The sequence below is a fragment of the Heloderma suspectum genome, chromosome 3 (assembly GCF_057233095.1).
Source record: "Heloderma suspectum isolate Gila_16-S chromosome 3, 16-S_ref, whole genome shotgun sequence".
Taxonomy (NCBI): Eukaryota; Metazoa; Chordata; class Lepidosauria; order Squamata; family Helodermatidae; genus Heloderma; species Heloderma suspectum.
In genome coordinates, this window is record NC_139460.1 from 245,553,296 (window position 1) to 245,567,911 (window position 14,616).

At 43.1% G+C, this 14,616-nt stretch overlaps 1 protein-coding gene across 2 annotated transcripts in view; it reads left to right on the forward strand.

Annotated features, from left to right (window-relative positions):
- Window positions 1-14,616, forward strand: part of LOC146350984 (uncharacterized) — a 140,716-nt gene that overhangs the window by 17,259 nt on the left and 108,841 nt on the right. The window lies entirely within an intron of this gene.

The window sequence follows — 14,616 nt, forward strand, 5'->3', positions numbered from 1 at the left end:
CTTCATTGGAGGTATTGAAGCAGCTGTGTGAGGGATGCTGGAGTTTCATCCTGCACTGTAGACCCTGCACTGAGCAGGGCATTGACCTCCAATATCCCTTCCAACTCTAAAATTCTATGATGGGTCTTACCAAATGCCTGCACAGAAGGCACTTGCATGTCACCATTATGATGCAGGCCATGCATAGAGCTTACTTGCCCATTCAGTTCTTCTGGAGAAGCTCTCTTTTGCATCCTGTCTACAGTGCAGGCTCCAGGTTTTTGAGGGCCCTTGGGCAAGAAACCCTCAATGGGCTCTTCCTTCAGTGAGTTTCCCTTCTCACTGTCACCAGCTTCCCTTTCTCATCATCCTCTACCACTTGCTTGCTTGAGAGCCAGAGAGCCATGAGCAAGTAAGCAGTGGCATCTACTGTTCCTCCTTCTCACCACCTCAGTTGTTTGGGCCAGAGTGAGAGGCAGGTAAACAGGTAGGTTGCAATGGTAAAGAGGGGAAAAACTCCAGGGTAATCTTGTCAATGGGCCCCTGCTGGGTTGTCAGCCCTCAGCAGGTGGCCAACCATGCCTACCCTTGACATTGGCCCTGCTTGTCCACATCTCAGTAACGTTTGGCTGGGTTGCAGGAGAGAGCTCTATGCAGCCACATGGTAGATCTCCCTTCTGAAAGATGCCCACCTTGCCCTCTCCCTGATAGTCTTGTGCTTAATTGCAAAGACTTGTGTCTTTTAGCAGGCATTTGGCCTGCCAGCTGTGTTATACCGCCCCCCCCCCCAGGTCTGAGTTTTTATCAGCTGTTTTCTGGTCTCTTTTTATTTTTAACTTTTTTGTATATTTCGTTTGTTTGTAAGCCGCCTTGAGCATTTTAAATGTTTTAATTAAATGCAAATAGATATAACTTCCCACCAGAGGGTGGGTTAAAACATTTAGGCTGCAATCCTATACCCCTGGGAGTAAGACCCATTGCACTCTTGGGACTTACTTCTGAGAAGACATGTATAGGATTGCACTGTTAGAAAATGTTATCCTGGGGCTGTATCACTCAGAATACAGAGGGGAAGTTGCATATTTGAAGGCTCCCCTCTTTCAAAATGCCACTCCATGTGGAATGGAGCACATCAGAGAGAAAGCTATGCTAGATTCTCTCTCCCTGATGTACTAGGTTTTTATCTGCAAGGACATTTTCTTTTCATGCACATGTGTGAAGGGCATTCAAGCATGTGGTACTTCCCTTCCTTTAGCATTCCAAGTGGTACATTTCAGGAAGACTGTACCATTCAGCCTTTCCCAACATGATGCCCTCCAGAGGTGTTGGACTACAACTCCCACCATCTGAGGTGTACAATTGGACTGTTGTAGTCCAATTTATCTGGAGAGAACCAAATTGAGGAAGACTGGGTTACACTGTCAGGCTAGGGAGATCCAGGTTCAAATGCCCACTCAACCATGAGGCTCTCTGAGTGACTTTGGGTCAGTCACTCTGTCTCAGCCTAAGCTTCCTCACAGGGTTGTTGTGAGGATAAAATGAGTTGGGGAAGAACCATGTGCATCTCCTTGAGCTCCTTGGAGGAAAGACAGGATGCTAATGTACTACTACTACTACTACTAATGATAATAATTTATTACTGCTGTAATTGGCAATGACGTCCCAGTGCATGGGCACACAATGAGAACCCAGTATGTGGTGATTATGACATGTCACAATCTACACATGGGTTTCATTTTAATTCCTGCTTGGAAGGTTTTTCTATAAATTAATGTGGCAGCATATGTAGTGTTGGTGCCACCCAGAATCACAGCCTGAATAATCAAGGCTCTGCAGAGCACAAAGGCCTCTGTAACATACAACCTTATCTCCCTCCCTGTTCCAAAAGAACTGTAAGAAAAGTGGATAACTTTAGAAAAGTGAACTGTAGATAAGTGTGTCAACAAACCAACATCTGTTTGTCATTGCAAGATTTTGTTGCAAGAAGAAGATAGCCTCCATTCTTGCTGAAACTTGTTGAGATTGTTTTTAATATATTTGAAACTCATTACCATACTGAGAGCAAAGTAAATAGCAGTAGCAATTATCAAGCTGCAAGTAGCTATGATTGACCGCACATCTGCTGGGGATCCCCAGCTGTTCAAGCCTGCTTGCATGACCACTTGCAGCAGGAACTCTTTCTCAGTCAGTCTGCATTCAACATGTCTGCAGCAAACAGGTGATGTGAATCTGCTTTCTACCATGCACAAAAAAATTATGCTCCATAAAAAAGCTCTGTGCTCACCACATTTCTGCTGTTGGCGTCTGCCCAGTGGTGGTTGAACTCCCATTCTCTTGAATCATAATTGGCTTAACAGTTGTGAGCCTCATCTGTAAATGCTAAAGAGGCGGGGGGGGGGGGAGGAAAGGAACAAAATGGAATGGAACGGAACATAGGAAGCTGCCTTATTGCTCCATCTTGTCCAGTATTGTCGACAGTGTCTGGCAGCAACTCTCCAGGGTTTCAGGCAGGGTTCTTTCCTAGCCCTACCTGGAGGATAAAACCTGGAACCCTCTGCATGCAAAGTAGGTGTCCTATCACACTGAGCTAAGTCCCATCCAAAGCTTTCCCCCACCCACATAGTTCTAAATTGACTGTGGGGGCAGGGTCCTGCACTGCACTGCACTTGGAAACTGTAGTTCAGGGGCAAGCAGGGAAGATAAGAAGCAGCAGCCAATCTCACTCTACCAGCACGGGGGGCGGGGGGCATAGTTATCAGTGTCGCTGACCAGATGGGTGGCAATTAGCCTGGCGGAGCTCAGTGCTTCCTGCAGGAACCACTTAGAGCTGTTTATAAATAAATAAATATTCAGTGGTGTATAAATCCATTTACTACTAATTCTAGAAATGATTTTTGTTTTAATTTTAATGGGGCAAGCAGTGGTGAACCCTCTCATGAGGGTGAAGAACCCTCTCACCCTTGGCAAAGGTGAGCTCAAAGTTGTATGGGAGCACAGTAAAAAGAACAAAAACAAAAGCCATGTTTCAGAATCTATTTCACTTAATTAGATATAACTTATGTTTAATTCTTATCACAAACAGTAAAGTGAGCTTCTTCTTGCTTCATTGTAATTTTGCTCTGTTGTTGAACTTAATGCAGGGTGTTCATCACTTTTCATGCCTCCACTAATTCTGGTCCTTACATTTATATGCTTATTATTTGACATGACCAAGCAGAAAGCAACTTCTGGCTCAGAATACTGTGATCCCCTGGAACAAAAAGGACATGTATCTGGGGGGCAGGGTGGGGGGTTTGCAGAGTTACATGTAAGTTCTCTAATATTTATAGCCTAGTACTTTCTCTAATATGAGCTTATGGTTTGCACACAGCTCCTCAGATATAGTTCTATGACATGATCATCACTATAATCTCTTCAACTCTGGTAAAATTACATTGTAGTTAAAATGTGTATTACTGTTTCAATGTCAGTTCAAATCGCCAACTAATAATTAAGTGGAACATCTTTCAAATAGAAAATGACAACACTGCATGTGACTAGTGATCACCAGGGGAGGGTGGATGTTCAGAAAATTCAGTTGGGGGTATTTTAATTTTAACATTTTGTATACTGCTCCTCCATTGCCAGAGGCAATCCTAGGATGGTGTACATAAAATTATAAAAGCAAGGCAATTATTAATTACAAATTATACAAAGGCATAAAAATCACAAAACCAGCTACTAAACACAAGTGTGTATGCGCGCATGCACACACAAAACACACACGCAATTCAATGCCGTCACTATGAGCATTTCTACACGAGGCTTTTATTGCACACTCATGATTGGTCACTCATGGAAGTTTGTGGGTCCTTCTACCTCCAGGGCATCTCCCACACTTTCTGACCTTTATCCCAGTTTTTAAAAGATTGGGGATAATGCAGTAATGTCATTCCACTTTAAGAGCCGTGTAAAATTGTGCAGTTCCATTATAACAGACCACCATCTAGTGGCTGCATAATGAAACATGTAGTACTTGCAGACAAAGGAAGTCCCAGGAAAAAAGCCTGTGTCAGCCTGTGTAAGGAGCTGACCTTAATCCTGCAAGGAATCCGGACGCAGAAGCCCCAGTAAGTTGTGGGGGAAAAAGCCTGGTGTGGAGAAGCTCTGTAATGTTTGTCCATGGCAAGCAGCAGAGGACAGGCCTGTTCATAACAGCCAGAAATAAGCCCAGTGTGAATCAGCCCTCAGAGATATTTGTGGTACTATTATTTTTGCACAATATCCCAAGAGGTTACTATGGTCTCTCACTATAATCACTCCCTTTAAGCTCTCTCTAAATGTAGGTGAGTGTCCATGCAACATTCCTTCAGCAACATCCTCCCCCATTCAGAAGCTGTGGTGTAGCTCTGCCCATTTCTAGGAATTCCCAGGCTCTGTGTTGTCCATTTGCTATTGGCTCAAAAAGAGCGAACCAAAACTGAAACCCTAGCAGCATAATCCTATGCATGTCTGCTCAGAATTAAGTCCTATTGAACTTAATGAAACTTACTCCCAGGCTAGTATTTATAGGAAGGATTGCAGCCTTAATGTCTCCTTTTTATTTAACACAATGGGATGTTATCATTTTTAATTATTTATTTTGATGTGAGAGCAAAGGGGTTTCCTGTAAGTGTTAACTGGCATAATGGGCTGACTTCCATATCTAAGCCATTTAAAAAAAATCTATAAAGGCTTTGTCTTTTACCTTCTATACTGAGTTCCATATTCCTAGGAAAAAAAGTTGCTTTTAATAAGCCTGAATCCCAATTGAGGTCACCAGACAGTTGTGATAATGTGACAAGCAGATATTGCTCTGGCACACTTTTAAGCAACACAGGTTTTACATAGATTTAAAGCTCTTCCTTTCAGTGGTGTGACTTTTGATTTACACAAGTGTAGGGCAGGGAGAGAATAAGTGTAAGAGGCAGAGTTGTTTTCAAAAGTGGGAAATTAAGCAGCACACACCATGAAACCATCAAACCAGAGCAATGCAGGATCTTGAGAATGATACATTTGTGCTTGCATATCAAAGCCCATATGCCCAAATATTTTTGTAGGTCCTAAAGGAGCACCATCAGTTAAAATGAACTTGTGTAGCTGAGCACATGTTGATACGTGTACTAACAATAACTGTTGATATTAGTCTTCTGGTCTTAAATCTTATGGTCCTGTTAAGCTGGCTATTTTGTCCAGTGTAAAAGATAAACATAATAAGTCATCATCTATGGAAAACGATTACCAGATTTGCATCCAATCCAGGATCATAACAATCAATGGCAGTTTTGCCATTCTCTTCAGTGGGATGTGAATAGAAACCTTCATCCAATATAAGGTGATATTTATAGGAAGGCTGTATACATTGACATAATATACACTTAGTAAAAGGAGTTTGATTGCTTCCATTCTTGCTTCTATTGGAAGCAACTGATGAAAGATAGAAGGCAAATGGTCAGCAAAATGATCAGTGTACTTTGTTCCTGATAATTCAGAATGCTACTACTCAGATAAGCCCACATTCTATGCCAGGGCACTGCAATCTGAAATAGTTAAGGAGATCCTGTTCTGTGGGACAACAATATCAGGCCCTCTCATCTCTATGTGTGTAAGGGTTCCATGAAATGGGGAAAGGAAAGTACACAGCTCAGAATTAGCCAGGTTTATTTATGAGCTGAGATGATGAAATTCAAAAGGATTTTAACTCAGATAGTAAATAGTCTCAGTACTACCTAAGTTGGAGGGCAGTGTTCAACCCCTCCTCCCAGTTCTGCAATGTGGACGCATTGCTACCCCCAAAGCATCACATCCTACATGCAAGTTGTCACTCCTATCTGAGAACTGATCTTAGTTATTTATTTTTACAGTTTTGAGCCAACTCTCTTTTTCAAAGCAGTCTAGGTGGCATACGTGAAATCAAAATCCAGAACAAGGAACCTTGGGATATTGCCTGGGGGTGGGGGGAGTCCACCTTTCTCTCTCCCTCTCTCTTTTACACTCAGCTAACTCTGTAGTAAGTATCCAAGGAGAAACAGAATTGGAAGAAACTGCACTGTGTGGGTTGCGTTTTGTAGAAGGAAGAAAAGAAGAATTCAGATTGAGGCATAGGTACTAGTTCCACTTTGAGGAAGACATGTCAAAAGCAGAGATGGGTGAGAATTATGTTTGGTTCATTTTTTAAATAAGAACGTACCAAAATTTGCAAATTTCTCCATAAACAGCATAGAAAGAATTTGAGATTTAACCAGAAAATAGCAAATGTGAGAGAAAGCAAATCTGATAAATTTGTCCATCCAAGCCAAGGTCCTTGAGTGTTTAGCTCTTAAAGCCCTGTGGGTTTGAGTCCCTGTATACTCAGCCATGTTTGTGGTGCTGAGTTAGGGTTGCTCTTTTCTGACAAGTATCTCATCTTTAACATCTACATGGCAGGCAGGTACAACATGGTCCTCTCCTTGGACTTTTCTAAGAACTTAACAAAATTTGCAAATTTCTTTGTAAATAGGGTGGAAAGAAGTTGAATTTTTCAAAACACCTGAATGTGGGAGAAAGCAAAACTAACAGATTCCTCCGCCCCTAGTCAAACATTGGCCCCTCCCTTCCTTTTGGCCACTTTTTCAGGTGTGTATCTGACACTCCTGTTGTGAAGCTGTCTAGAGGCAGTTTCCAAACTGTACTGGAGATTGCTGGAATTCTTTAAACACTGTTAAGCAATGTTAGTATTGCTTATGTTGCTTTATTCTCCTTATCTAAATCTTATATGGTGTTGAAAGGCTGCAGTTTGGTATAGGGCTTGAACCAAAAGGACCTGAAATGTCACTTGGAGGCTTCTTGCCCTGTGGAGTATTCATGGGCTCCCGTGTGAACCAGCCCTGAGGTTGAGAACAAGCAGCCTGGCAAAGACCACCCAGTGAGTCTATGGCTGGATGCTGATTGAAACTGAAGTTGAAGTTCAATGCTATCTACCAGCCAATACTATTATCGCTATCATTCTTGGCATGCACAATTCTCCATTTGTATAGATGTGGTTTTAGAGCCCTTCCTAAATATTCTGTTTTCTTTTTCTTGGCAAACTAGCCCAATAGAAAACATATCCTATTGGTTGGCTGTATTTCTGCCAGACCATAACTACAAAATTCTACTGCCTCCCCCCCCCCAAAAAAAAACCCACCACGTTTTGACGGTCAGTAGGCATAAAATGTGTCACTGGAATGGAAAAAATTGCTGGCCAATTCATGTTGGCCCCAATCCAGAAAAACCCTTAGGCTCTGGGCAAATGAATAGCTCTGTTCATTTCAGAAGGACAGGTCAGCAGGTGGGCTGTGTAGATGCAATTCCCAGAGCAGCAGAATGAAGAGTTAGCAGTCTATTGCTAACTGGAAATAGAACACATAAAAAGAAAATTGAGACCAACAAGAAGGTATTTACAGCAACATACTGATGCCAGGAGTATTTTATTATTATTTTTCCTTTATTCATTTAAGAACATGCCTAAGCAGACCATTGGTCCATCTAGTCCAATATTGTCAACACTCACTGGCAGCAACTCGCCAGGGTTTCAGGTAGGATTCTTTCCTAGCCCTACCTGGAGATACCAGGAATTGAACCTAGAATCTTCTGCATGCAAAGCCACTGGAGCTATGCCCCTTCATTTATTTTGAAGGGATGAGAAATCAAGGCATATGCTAAGACAGATTCCTGGAGTAGCTATGTGTGGTAGTTCTAGAACTGCCAAGTCTAGATTTTGTGCATTCTTCACTACGGGTATGCAGGCATTCTGCAGGGCATTCTACTTCTTCACACAGTGCATAATTAAGCTATGGAAAACTGTCAGAAGATGTAGTGATGGCCATCAAGTGCATAGTTAAGATAACTGTCAGAAGATGTACTGATGGTCATCAAGGAGGACAGTTTAAAAGCAATGATACAAATTCATGGAGGATAAGACTATCAATGACTACTAGTCATGGTAGCTATATGCTCCCTCCAGGATCAGAGGCAGTGTGCCTATGTACACCAGTTGCTTGGGAACATGAATGGGAAGGTGAACTCAAGTCATGCTTGTGGGCTTCCCATGGGCATCCAGCAAACAGAATGCTATACTAGATAGGCTTCTGGTGTGACCCAACACAGCTCTTCTTATGTTCTTATTTTCCTAAAGAGGACCATGTCTCTTGTTCTGATACTATAGTCACTATCCAATAGATGCTTGTGCCAGTCACACAATCACATTATGTTAGTGATGTATGAAAGTCACTTACCTGGTCCCGCAGCTTGTTTCGCGGTGGGGGGGAGGCGCTTCAGTTCTCCCCCCGAAGTTCAGGCCGGGGGGGAGGCGCCCCACCTCGCCCGGCCGAAATTCAGGCCAGGGGGGGAGGCGCCCCGCCTCGCCTGGCCGAAATTCAGGCCGGGGAGAAGCGCCCCGTCTCCCCGGCCGCGAAATACAAAAGTGAATTTTTTTAAAAAAAACACACACACCCGTGATAGGCTACGTGACGATTAACGTAGCCTATCACGGCTAGATTTCCAAAGTCAGCCGTGATAGGCTACATTAATCGTTATGTAGCCTATCACAGGTGACTTTGAGAAAAAAAAAAGCACGTACGCAAATGGCGGCGCCCATGGGCGCCGCCATTTGTGTTCCTTATTTGGGCCCGGGTAGTCTACGTAAAGATTTATGTAGACTACGGCGAAAATAGCGTTAACCTTATTTTCGCTGTAGTCTACATAAATCTTTACATAGACTACCCGGGCCCAAATAAGGAACGCAAATGGCGGCGCCCATGGGTGCTGCCATTTGCGTACGCGCTTTTTTTTTTCCCCCAAAGTCACCCGTGATAGGCTACGTAACGATTAATGTAGCCTATCACGGCTGACTTTGGAAATCTAGCCGTGATAGGCTACGTTAATCGTTACGTAGCCTATCACAGGTGTTTTGTGTTTTTTTTTCATTCACCTTGTAATGGCGGCGGTGGCGGCAGCCGGTCGGAAGACCGGCCGCCGCCCCCGCCCCCGCCGAAACACCGCTGGGACCCGCCGCCGAGAGGGACATTCGAGGGAGGTAAGTCCCATCCCGGGGGGGGGCAGGGGGGCGGAGAATTTCACCAACAATTTCGGGGGGCCGAATTTGTTGGCATTCGGCCTCCCCGAGATTCGTGGAGAAATTCATGGCCATCCTTACATTATGTGCAGCAATCTCATTGGTGATGGTGATGCTGGCTAAGAAGGAGAACCATATTTAACAGCTAGGGTTCCCTGCAGTGGAGGTATGCCCTGGGGTCTGTAACCCTTCTTGTGCAACCACATGGTTATAGCATTGCCTTCATTCCTTAAAAAAATAATCACCTGCACAAGTCTCACCAGATTTTATGATGTCCTTGAAATATGATTTTTACACAGTAGACAACAATATTTGTATTTTAACTTGTACAGCAGATGTCAAGTGTAGATGTTAAAATAGATTACTATATGGTCAGTGTTGGAATGACACAACCTACCACTGGGTACTGTCCTGCACAACCCCCAGTGAAGCAACTGAAAGATTATGCAGAAGCTACAATCAGTGGATTCCTGTTCCTCTGCACCGGCTTTGCCTGGCACAGGAGGATCTTTGCAAAGACGGCGGCAGGGATGAGAGGCATTGCAGTGTGTGCATGGTCATGTGCCCCAAGCATGTTGCAGGGAGGCGGGGTCAAGCTAGTTTTATAAGCTTCCCATGCTCAGCCCCAAGCCTCTTGGCTATTTTGCATTCCCCATTGCCCACCCACCCATGTTCAGCGCAAGCTCTGCTAGTTGCCTTTTGGGACAGAGTAGGAATTTTTGGCTAGTCTCCAGATTGGCTAGGGTGGCTGGTTTTTTTGCCTACTCTGCACTGAAGTTAATTGGGATTGCATGTTTTGTTAGGTTAATTGGTCACATTTCCCTTGGCGGGTAAATGCGGGAAAAGCCAGGTAAGGGATAGGGTAGCTGAGCACCCACAGGCACCTTTGCGGTGATCGGTGATTCCTGAGACTTGCCGCTTGGGGCTCTGAGACCCATGGGCAAGATAACAGTTCACTTTGGGGGGCTGACTCAGCTCACTCACTCAGAACTGTATGGCCACAGGCAGGGGTGACATAGGTAGCCCTCCCTTCTCACTGAGAATGTGTGTCACTGGGGAAGGGGCAGTTTTTAGTGGCCTGAAGAATTAGTTATATCCTGCACTGACGCTCCCTTGCAGATGCTGATCTTTCATAAATGTGGCCCTAGCTCAATCCAGTGCCAGTGCCTCACCTCTTTCTTGTTGCCTGTGCCTGCAAAGTGTTCTGGGCAGTCGGCAAGTAGCTGTGCGTGCCTCACTTTGCAAATCTGGACCCAATTTCTAATTAAAAGTAATTCATGTTGGTTTATGAATCACTTTCTGTCAAGTCTAAGTGCACTTTAACATACTTTTTCTCTAGCCTGTAATTTACAACTTTTAAGAGCATCATGTGCTAGAACTCAGAGCTGCTCCCAGGCATCTAAGAAATAAACATGAACTTAAAAATGCTGAATATATCTTCTTTTACATCAGAATGGTGTAATGATGTGTGAAATATAATATGTGGTGCAAGTACAAATTGTTACAGGAATAATTTTGAAAACAGGGTTGGGGTGCTGGATTAGATGTGGGTGATTTCAAGAAGGAATCATATAGTCACAAAATTATAAAGTAGAAAGCTTCCCAGCAGGTCCTCTAATCCTGTATTCTCGAGGACCTCTCTGTTTTCCAGGCCACAGCCCATAGGCCAGAAGTGTACTTTACTGCAGGCACCATGATAAGGCTCCGTAATAAAATTGGCACCATCTGCTTAACAGTTAAGGAGTTCATGCATAATGTCTCATAGACACTATTAGACTAAGGGTGATTGGACAAGTGACTTTCAGGGCAAAATCTGGCCTCTGAGTTGCTGGCAGATGGATGCCATTGCATACAACCTGGAGTATCCTTAGTAGAATGCTGACAAAGTCTTTCCCTGAATGATCAGCAATCTTCTGATCATTCTAGGTGAATCATTCTAGGTGATCATTCCCTTGACAGATCAATGCCAGTTGCTCATATATAAGCAAGGATCATAATAGTAAAAATCTCAACAAATAGCAGCTAAATGTTGCTGTCAATTAAATCACAGTGAATAATATGAAATGACTCCTATGGACTAAGACAGCAACATTCTCCCCTCTCCCTGTATTAGCTTATGGAAGAGAAACTGATGAAAAAGAAGTTCGTACTGAAATGAGTTGGTGGTAGATATGGTGAGACACCACAGAAACTGAAACATTCCACTCTCATCCACTCAATGGAAAGTCTGATTTCCAATATTTACATTGGGATACACACACACACACACACACACACACACATATATATATATATGTAAGATACCAATGTTTACACTTATTGATCTGTAAAACTATTCATGCCTGAAGTGAATGCCATACTACTGTGGTAACTAATTGTCATTATTTCATTGGTTTTAAATTTTATTTTACTGTAACTGCCCCCTTTTAAATTTGTTGTTTAAGGTTTGTTTTGATTTTAAGAATTTGTTCTATTGAAATGGATAGCAGGTGTTGTATATTGTAGGCTGCACTGGGAAGACTGTGCTCTTGAAAGACAGCGGTGTGTGTGTGTGTGTGGCATATATATATATATATATATATATATATATATATATATATATGGGTGGATGTCTAGACAGAAAAAGTGCTACAACACCCAGCATTCCCTGGCCGGCCATTTCTTTTAACTGGAAGGCAGGCATGCTGCAGAGCAAAGGGCTGCCCTCCAGTGCCATCTGTATTTGGCTTCAAAAGAGTGTTTTGAGCTCAGATCCCACCTGTGCCATGTCTTGGGCAAGTTACTTTTCTTTTAGTCTCAACAGTTTTGCCTCCTGGGAAATGAATATTTTGTGACTGGCGATGGCCATCATGATAGCCATTTTACGAATAGGCAAGCCCTCCCACAGCATACATTTCATGACAGCAGCCACAACATTCTCAAAATTCTAAATATGCCCACTAACACAAAAACGTTGGGGACCCCTGTTGTGTATCTTACGCAGTAATAAGGTAAAACAATGTAGGGCATGACAATAGATATACTCCTGCACTACACATCATCATATGAGTAAGCACAGAAGGCTCTGGAATGTGTGTATTATACATGTCTGCATTTTAGACTATGAAGTACATCATCTACTTGGGAAATGAAGTAGCTTAATATAGCCTTCCACCATAATTATCATTATTAATGATTATCATTATTCTTTCCAAAATGTCCATGATGAGTACGTATACTTTATTATTAGAGTCCTCAGTCAGAAATTAGATTTCATTAAAGCGCTGTAAAAAAAAGTATATAGCAGTGGTTTTGTTGTTGTTGTTCAATCATTCAGTCGTGTCCAACTCTTCGTGACCCCATGGACCATAGCACGCTAGGCCTTCCTGTCCTGCGCTCTCTCCCGGAGCGTGCTCAAGTTCATATTCATTGCATCGGTGATGCTATCTAGCCATCTCATCCTCTGCCATCCCCTTCTCCTTTTACCTTCAGTCTTTCCCAGCATCAGGGTCTTTTCCAGTGACTTTTCTCTTCGCATTAGGTGGCCAAAATATTTGAGCTTCAGCTTCAGTATCTGTCCTTCCAATGAGCACTCAGGGTTGATTTCCTTTAGGATGGACTGATTTGACCTCCTTGCAGTCCAGGGGACTCGTAAGAGTCTTCTCCAGCACCACAGTTCGAAAGCATCAATTCTTCGGCGCTCAGCCTTCCTTATAGTCCAGCTCTCACAGCCATATATTACTACTGGGAAAACCATAGCTTTGATTAGACGGACCTTTGTCGGCAAGGTGATGTCTCTGCTTCTGACTATGCTGTCTAGGTTTGCCATAGCTTTCCTCCCAAGGAGCAAGCGTCTTTTAATTTCATGGCTACAGTCACCGTCTGCAGTGATCTTGGAGTCCAAGAAAGTAAAATCTGTCACTGCTTCCATTTCTTCCCCTTCTATATGCCAGGAAGTGATAGGGCCAGATGCCATGATCTTAGTTTTTTTTAATGTTGAGTTTCAAACCAGCTTTTGTACTCTCCTCTTTCACCCTCAACAAGAGGCTCTTTAGATCCTCTTCGCTTTATGCCATTAGGGTGGTATCGTCTGCATATCAGAGGTTGTTGATAATTCTCCCAGCAATCTTAATTCCGATCTCTGATTCATCCAACCCGGCATTTCTCATGATGTACTCTGCATATAAGTTAAATAAGCAGGGTGACAATATGCAGCCTTGTCGTACTCCTTTCCCAATTTTGAACCACTCAGTTGTTCCATGTCTGGTTCTTACTGTTGCTTCTTGACCCTCGTACAGGTTTCTCAGGAGACAGCTAAGGTGGTCTGGTACTCCCATCACTTTAAGAATTTGCCACATGAATTTGCCACATGAATGAACAAGAATTTCCCCTTCATGGATCACTGCCTTGTTGTGGCGAAGGGGCTTGCGTAACTCAGTGAAGCCATAAGCTATGCCGTGCAGGGCCACCCAAGACGGACAGGTCATGGCAGAGAGTTCTGACAAAATGTGGTCCACTGGAGAAGGAAATGGCAACCCACTCCAGTATTCTTGCCAAGAAAACCCCATGGAACGTATATAGCAGTGGTATCCCTACTCTATTCACAATCTGAAGGCCAGATCTTGTGAAATATTTGGGGATGAATCTCACCAGCATCATATCATTACTGTATGAGTTCCATAAGGCAAAGCACAGGAAATAAAACTGTGGAGAGGGCATGACTTTTGTCTATTTCATTCATTCTGCGTACGGTTCTGGATTGTGACCATTGGTCCTGTCTGTGATGGGAATAGGAATGTTCATTTCAGCTAAACTTTTCAGAGCATTTTCAGTGTTCAAAGCATTTGTGCCTGTGGGACACAGGTGCATTAATAGTAAGTACTGGAGTCCTCTGAACACTCTGAGGACAAGTGCCTTAAACAAAATGTGATTTCTTTTCACGTATGGATTTCCCCCTGTAATTCTATAAGCCACAGATAAATAATTCCACATGATTAGCATCCTGATCCCAAACACATTCCATTGTGAAATAAGCTACATCAAAATGAATAGCATGTATGGCCAAGTAAATGTGCTTAAAATGTAGGTGTGAATACATGGGGACATGTGAAAGGTAAGATACTACCTTAATTATAATCATTTTTGCAATGAAGTGTCAATGCATCACCCCTTTGGTCCAAAAGGATGATCTGTGGGGAAATTGGGCCCACAGAGGGCTGAACAAAAAGGAAGGATTATAGCAAAAGTATGAGGTCAGAGGAATGAGCTTAACTCCCCCGCAATGGCAACAAATAAGGATTCACATATTTTCTCTCTTCATACCTCCAGGGAATAACTCCAGTGCATAGAGTAGCATACCCATCAGAAGCTTGAGAGATGCAAATATACACAATCCTCACTGGAACAAGTTTGGAGAGGTGCTGCAAACTTGGATGGTCTGGAGGATGGTCTGGTGGATGGTCTGGAGAGCATACAGAGGTATTCCAGCCCCTATGATTTTTCTGCAAAGATAGAAATCTACCCTGTTTGGCAATCTCAGAGTTCAC